Source organism: Dendrobium catenatum, unplaced genomic scaffold (genome assembly GCF_001605985.2).
Source record: "Dendrobium catenatum unplaced genomic scaffold, ASM160598v2 fragScaff_scaffold_1009, whole genome shotgun sequence".
In the NCBI taxonomy this organism is placed as follows: Eukaryota; Viridiplantae; Streptophyta; class Magnoliopsida; order Asparagales; family Orchidaceae; genus Dendrobium; species Dendrobium catenatum.
Window position 1 is genome coordinate 236,153 of NW_021319471.1, and position 7,919 is coordinate 244,071.

Genomic DNA, 7,919 nt, shown 5'->3' on the forward strand with positions numbered 1-7,919 from the left:
TCTTTCATGAGTCATCACTATAAAGATAGTGGAGCTAGAAGAAGCAAGAGAATAAAAATAACACAAAATCATCCTCTTTTTTTTATTGATTAATCATCAATAAAAGGGAGAACAAAGCCCTTCAGCGTATGTGCTGGAAGGGGGCCTAACTTCCCTTCTAAGGTTACAACAATCTTTTCTCTTTTTATATTTTTCTAGTATAAATAACAGCAAAAAAAGAAATGTGTTCATCTGGCACTACAACAGAAGAAGGAAAAGAAGAAATGGGTGCTAGCAATGAAACTGGAGCGACAACTATCGACTTGGCCTGGAAAAGCCTCCTCTCAACTGCCTCTAAACTTTGTACAGCTTGCTTAATCATCTGCTAGGTCTTTTAGAGAGTGCTAGCTGACACTCTTTCTCAGAATTATGGGATGACCTGCTACTATTGCCCTAACTGTAACTCTAACTGTCACTGTGGGTGGAGTCTGAAATCATATACACTATTTGAGTAGCCTTACCTAGAGGCTGTACCAGATCACTGTCCTTGAGATGTATCTTCCCAATGGCTATAAGGATCTCTACCTTATCCTTGAACATAAAATAATCTTCAAGTGTATACCCAATATGTCTGTAAAAGGGGCAATATATTGAATGTTCTGTTTTCCCTTCTTCAACTGCCTTCTTATTAAATGGGAATGCCAAGATATTTTTCTTAATAAGAAATTTAAATATCTTCCTTATGCTTTCTCTTTTAATGGGATATTCTTTGTTAAGTCTCTTCTGTAAAGATGGCTGACTCTCTAGGTATTATAAGGGGGTCTAGACTGCTGAACCTACGGTCGTGGTTGTGGTGAACTGCTTACAGGCTTTTTTCCCTTATCTGGTGGCCGATAGGTACTGTGTACCTCCCCTTTCCTAGGAGGTGGTTGTGAGACCTCGTTCCCTTACTGTTCCTCTCTGATTTGGATTTTCCTCGGGCATCACAGTGGTACCCCTAAAGACTCCTACAGCTGAGGTCTACACGAAGGTTAACTCTCAACCTTAAGATGGACTGCATTGGGTATGTTATCATGTAAACTGATCATCTTAGTTAGTAATTTTTGGAAGGTTCTTATACTGAAACCTTTCAGGTAAGATGCTACAGGGAAATCTATATTCTTCAACAAAATCTCTACTGCATGTTGCTCCTATAACTAGGGCTCACACTATAGGCTAAGATTACTCTATCTGACTATGTAATCTTGTAGTGACTCTCTAGGATGTTACCAAGTAACCACTAACTCTCCTACTGTGACCCGGTGCTCTGCACTAACAAATCTCTGTATAAATAGCTTCTCTAACTCTGCAAAGGTCCGAACTGAGTTATTGGGGAGGTCAAAGTACCAAGAAAATGTCATCCCAACCAAACTACTAACAAATAACCTCAATATCAGAGCATCATTCCCCCTATGTTACAATATATGACCTAATACTGAGCCACATGCTGTCTTGGGTTCCCAAACCCACTGAAAACTTAGAAATATGGGGGAATGAAACTAGGAAGGTAGGGCTCCTAGTCGCACTCAACAGGATAAGGATGCCCTCTATTAATAACCTCTCTAGTCTTCCTGAAAGAAATCGTCTGCTCTACTTTTTGAGCTATTAAATCCTAAATATGACTTGCTGATAATTGTACTGGATAATTCTGGACTATTATAGGTGATGTAGGAACTGTGTTATGGATCATATCCACTCTTAGAGGGTCTAGTGCTACTAGCAGTACTACTGGCTCATGTCTAGGCATCGTAGGGGTACCGTACCTATGCCCATCATCTGGGTGTAGCCCCCAAAGCTATCAACTGGGCAGTCATCGCTGCCATGGCCTTGGCCATCTCAGCCATCTGGGTTTGTAAGTGCAAGACTATGGCATCTGTAGCTACTGATATCAAAGATCCTTCTACCTCGAGGTCTCCCTGCTCACCCTTATCCTCGGGCTCTCTTTGCTCGTCCGAGTGACCTCGACATGTAATCACATAGACCAAGTGTACTGGTATGTCCTCGTCTGACTCATCTCCTAGTTTTTCATCCTTAGAGAAGATTCGATAGAGTGCCTCTATATAGGGACACATAGGGAAGGTAACCCTATAAGGGCTCGGTGCTAAAGCTGTCTCAACTATTATGAGTGCTAGGAGCTAAAGCTTCCTCAACTACTCATAGGGGAAGTAACCCTATGAGGGCCATTGGGAGGAGCTACTATTTCCATATCACAAGTCCTTGGGACTAACTCAGACCCGAAAGGAACTACTATATCCATTTGATCCATTGTATCCACTGGCTGAATTTCCTCGACTGACTATACTCCCTCAACTGACTGTACTGTCTCAACTGACTATACTAACTTAACTGACTATACTATCCTGACAGAGGTGTCCACCTATCAACGTCTCCAAACCTACCTACTATGGCGGGCTTCATATGGGTAACTAGCTACTAAAGGGCTACAACAACTGAACTCATCTGGGGTTGAACAGGCTCCTACTATTATCTTTATACGTAATGATGTGGGTGTCATCCAACAATAGGAGTGATTGCCGGCAGTCTAACAATCGGAGCTATATCAACTAACTGTCGAGGTGGCTATCCTCTTTACCACCTATACCTCTATCTTACAGTCTATCTCTATAACTGAAGAGTAGCCTAAGAAATCTGCCAGAGTAACCTCTCTCGACTAACAGGCCCTCTACCATATACTAGGCGGATGATGCTCTGAATCATCTGAGAGAGGGCTCGAACAACAACATCTCTTAGGACCCTAGCCCGGGGTAGAGTAGGAGTGATCAGAGGGGTGGTTGCAATACGGGTAATGTCCTCCTTTTCGCCACTATGTCAGTGGAGAGAAGTGTCCTCCCTGGATAGCCTCTATCTCAAGTATAACTACTACCTCAGGAGTAGGTGTGACTACAGCTGGTCATGGCCTCCACTGCTTAGGAGCCACTCTCCTCTGAACATACTCCTACTGAGCCACTGCCTCTGCCATCTGCTGCCTATCTGCCTCAGATGCAGCTAAATAGAGTCTCCTATTTATGTTCCTCTTGGCCCTTCTCCCAAAGCCGGAGGTAGAAGAGGATGGAACATCTAAATCCACTACCTGGGTGGAAGGGGGAATAGGAATAACAAGAAGGTTCAGGGTCTACCCGGCGATCTCAGAGTGAGAGAGCAGAGCAAACACAGAAACCTAATGGAAAGAAGGCCAATGAGCCTCGGTCTGAGAACCCCTCTTTCTAGTGGAAGTGGGAGGGGGAACCCGAACTCGAGGTACCTCCACTGGAACAACGGGGGTAACAACAGCAGGCTACCGGTGCTAAGGGGCCAGAGCAACCTGTGCAATAAGTGCGGTAGGCACTGGCTGCCTAACCGCAGAATGAGTGGGGGGAACAGAAAGTGGTCTAGGTACTGGTTGCCTATTCACCGGGCACATTGGCTGCATAGGAATGTGAACAGGACGAGCAGGTGCCCGGGCTATCCGTAGAGTGACTAGACATCCAAAGGAATGTATGGCTGCACATCCTCTCTTCTGAGGAGGAGAGAATTCAACAGCCTCAACAGGGGTGGGTCCGCCAAGACTGATGAACACCGAGTCAGTGAAAGAACCAAAAGTGATTCCTCCAACTATGGGACTAGCAAGTAGGGACTCAAGAGAAGTCTCCCGTGCATCCGAGCCGAAGCTAAAAGTGATGAAAGGTACGAACAAAGATATGGCACTACTGCTAAGAAAAGAAATTTGAAAAGTTAGTTAGAATTGAAATCATAAAAGAATGAAGGAATAAGGATGGATAAGGGATGGAAAGGTCTACAAAGCTGAAAAGAAGTAGAATAGGGAGAAACCCTAGCAAAGAGGAAGGAATCCTAACTAAGGAAAGGCCCTAGCTAAGAGTGGGATAGATCTAATCTAAGGAGTACCAATCCTAGAGTACGCACAAAAAATGGATAATATATAATCCAAAGATGGAGAGAGAAACTAGTCCCACCATGGTCACCAGAAACCTGTAGACCTTCGAAAGGACATCGCTACACTAGAAAATTATAGAGGGGTAAACAACCGCACCTACCTCGATCGATAGAGACGATTGTAGGTCTCAGCGCTCCTCGCAAATGGGCTAATGAAAGGGCAGATTATATCTTGTATATGACTAATCATTGAGGATGGTGGCTCTTTCCAGCGCACCTCGATGGGTGGTAATATACATGACCTGATCAAAACAATAGGTTTCTCCCACTCGATATATCAACTCGAAGTGGGTTTATTATATGATAGAATTCAATTTCCCACGGGTGCAAGCCCCCATGGTTAATTACATCTTAGGCCAGAACCTAAGAAGACCTTGATTAAGGATCATACATTATTCTTTCTAAAATGAGATTGGTACATATGACTAAAACTATGAAGTCTTATTTAAATAGAAAGGAAGGATTCAAAGGGCTTAGCCAACATACACAGCTTATACTAACATATGGAGGGATTAAGGTAGTGAGAAGAAATTGGAGAAAAGAAATCATGTACTTGAAATCGTATAGAGAGAAAAGATGGAGGTGGCGTCATCCTGTGACGTAGATAGGTAGGGTTTATTGTTCCAGAAGATAAGGAAACTTACCTACCATTTAGGCATACTATGAGACCAAATGTAGTAGCCTTAAATCCTAAATCAAAATTGGGTTTAGTGTTCTACCACAATACTAAAACCTGTGTCCTAACTAATGCAGTGCAAAACTTGGACATACCCTGGCCTTGATTAGGAAACCAGCTAACCACCTAACCGATTCAAAACCATGATATCAAGTCTTTTATGAAAGATAGATAGGTGGCTTAGTTTTTGGAAGTTAAGGCCTATATCTAGAGAGCTCCTAAGTGGCCTTGTACTTATGTTGTATAAAAGCTCCTAGAGCTAATGCAATTAAAATTTTAATTTAATTGATTTCTAAGGCAATGCATGCTGGTTGAAAATCAGAATCATATATGCTTTAGACTTTAAAAAAAATAAGCTTATAGAAAATAAATTTTTTGAAAAGATTGGGCCTCCCTAGATCCACCACTTCATCCTTATAGGCCAGATTATTTGAACTATACTTGTAGGCAGGGATGTATCTTATTAGAAGGAGAGAAATAATTATGGTATTATATGAAAGTACACTGAAGGTACTTGAAAGTTCGTTAGGGATGTTAATCCCTTATGAACTAGTCCCAAGGCCAACCAAGAGGGGGGTGAATTGTATATTAAAACTAAAAATACAAACACATCCAAAACCAAGATTCACCACAAAGAAATTCAAAGTGCGAAAACAAATGCGAAAATAATAAAGGAAAGAACACACAAGATTTATAGTGGTTCGGTCAAACCTTGACCTACGTCTACTCCTCGGAGTCACCCTCTAAGTATTACACTAAAATTAGTCTCTCCTTTAGCCCCCAAAACTAGGCTTACAAAATCACATCTACCTTCCTCAGTACGGCAGAGTAGCCGGGCCCTTTTGACACCAAAGAGATCTTCTTCTTCCCAAAACTTCCGTCAAGATGAGCCTTGAATCCGACGATACTAAGGTGCAAGCTTACCATAACAACTATATGGAACCCCCTCCATACTCCCTTGAAACTTCCTCCAAGGATCTTCTCCCTCTCTCAAACTCCACCCTTTCCTCTCTCTCTTTCAAGCTCTCTCTTCAAGTTTCCTCCAGAAGAACAAAGCTTCAATGGTTGCCAAAGACATTCTTCATGAGAAAGCAAGAGGTCTTTAAATAGATTTTCAAATTTGATATTATCGTCTAGGACCATCGCCGGATCATCCCGTATAATATACTTTAAAAATAGAGCTTTTGAAAGCCCTAAAAACTCAATTTCGATGCCAAACATCATCCAGGATGATCGCAGGATCGTCCCATACAATGTGCTAAAAAAGAGGACTTCAAAAAACCCTAAAAACTCAATTTCGATACCCAGAATCATCCTGGACTATCGGAGGATCGTCCAGGACAATGTGCATAATTTGACCTAATAGTCTTAGACGATATTTGGATAGTCCAGGATGATTAATACAAAAATGTATAGATTATCCAGGATGATATGGTGGATCATCTAGGATGATTAGAAGAAAAATTATGGTATTTCGGCTTCGACAATTTAGGAAAATCAAGTATTTCGGCAAACATTGTCCTGTACGATATACAGATCATCCAGGACGATCGGATTGAAAATTTTAATCATACTTAATCTCCTAATCACAAGATGTATTTAGGTATGATTTTTATTGATCTTCCTAGATGATCTAGATCATCTAGGATGATTAGAATAAAAACTAAATATTAAAATCTTGCCTAAATTAGTATTGGCGGCTATTTTCCAATATCATAAAGAATCGTCCTGGACGATCCAAAATTGTCCAGTATGATTAGCTCAAAACTTGATCTTCTGGATTTGACTAGATCTCACTCCCTTGAGTGTGTGTATGCATGGTCACCAAGCAAGCATACATCCCTACAAAACTTGACTCAAGATCAAAATTATATTAATGAATATTACAGATTCTTTTACAATATAACATTATTCAACCCAATCTTGAGCTATAATTCTTTGTTTGACGTTGCATGGTATTCCTGAAAAATTAGTATACACATAAATAAACATATATTACAAATACAAGTAGACAATAGAAAATGAGACATAATATTTGTTATCATCAAAAACATAAACTCATAAGCTCGAGTTGCAACATTATGTATGTGACCCTAGATGATTCTGGTAGTTCCCTAGGACATTAGGTTTCTATGTTATTTAATTCTTAGAATTTTAGAAATTAATTATGAGTAGAAAAACGTTTTTAGTCCTTGAAGAGCCTAACGAAATATAGGCTAAAACAAAAGCAACATGCAAGTCACCAATAAACTAGGAAAAGCAACCCTAGAGGCACACATCATAAATAAAACACATCAAAATAATCGAACTAATTAATAAATATCCATAGGCCAACTACCCTTAATTATAAATCAAGGTCTGCAATAAAATAAAGTGGTCGGGCACTACTGCCAACAACCTAGATTTCTAAGCCTAAGAATGACGCAAATGACATTGAGTTGGATATTGGGTCTTCAACTCTTCAATCTTTTATTCTTCGATTCCTCCTCCTTTAACTTCTTAGGTTTCTCCTCCTTGGGCTATTTGGATTCATCGTGGCTTGAATATCGAAACGAAGAGACAATCTCCCCTTAAAGGGGTATTTCCTTTTCTCTTTGGATATCTAAAAGACATCCAAACTTGATTTTCCAAATGGGAGAAGACTCCCCCTCTTGAGGATGCCTTCTTCTTTAGAATTCAAGTTGGATGAGGATATTCAAACTAAAATGACATTTTCATAACTCACAATAATATTATAAAATAATTATATTAATGGAATGTAGTAAATTATAGACTCTCCTACAAGGTTATCCTAATAAAAATTCTCAAGTAGTTTATATAGAAAATAAAAATAACTCATACCAGTTACACTTGGCCATGCTCTTAATTATTTTGAGGGTTAAGCAGTCGTTGGATCACCTGTAGCAATTATAATTATAATTTTGATTTAGCCCTCATTTATTTAGGAGGGCTGAACAAATTCTGAAGCACCAGCACAAGATATTATTAGCATATAAATCATGATAATTTCTCCCCTTTTTATTTAGTGCTGCATGAGCATGACCCCCTGTAGAAAACATCATTAGTATAAAAATATTGATCCTAACCTAGGGGTAAATCTAGCACATAATTACATCAATTTCTAGAGTACAATAAAAGTAAGTAAACATAGTAACAATTTCATCCACAACATGTAGTAAAATCTTAGAAAAATTGACACACAGTAGAAACGTAAACACCGGCCTAGCCTAAGTCTAGAAGTGGTGCCCAAGTAAATAATTCTATGTGTGTCTAA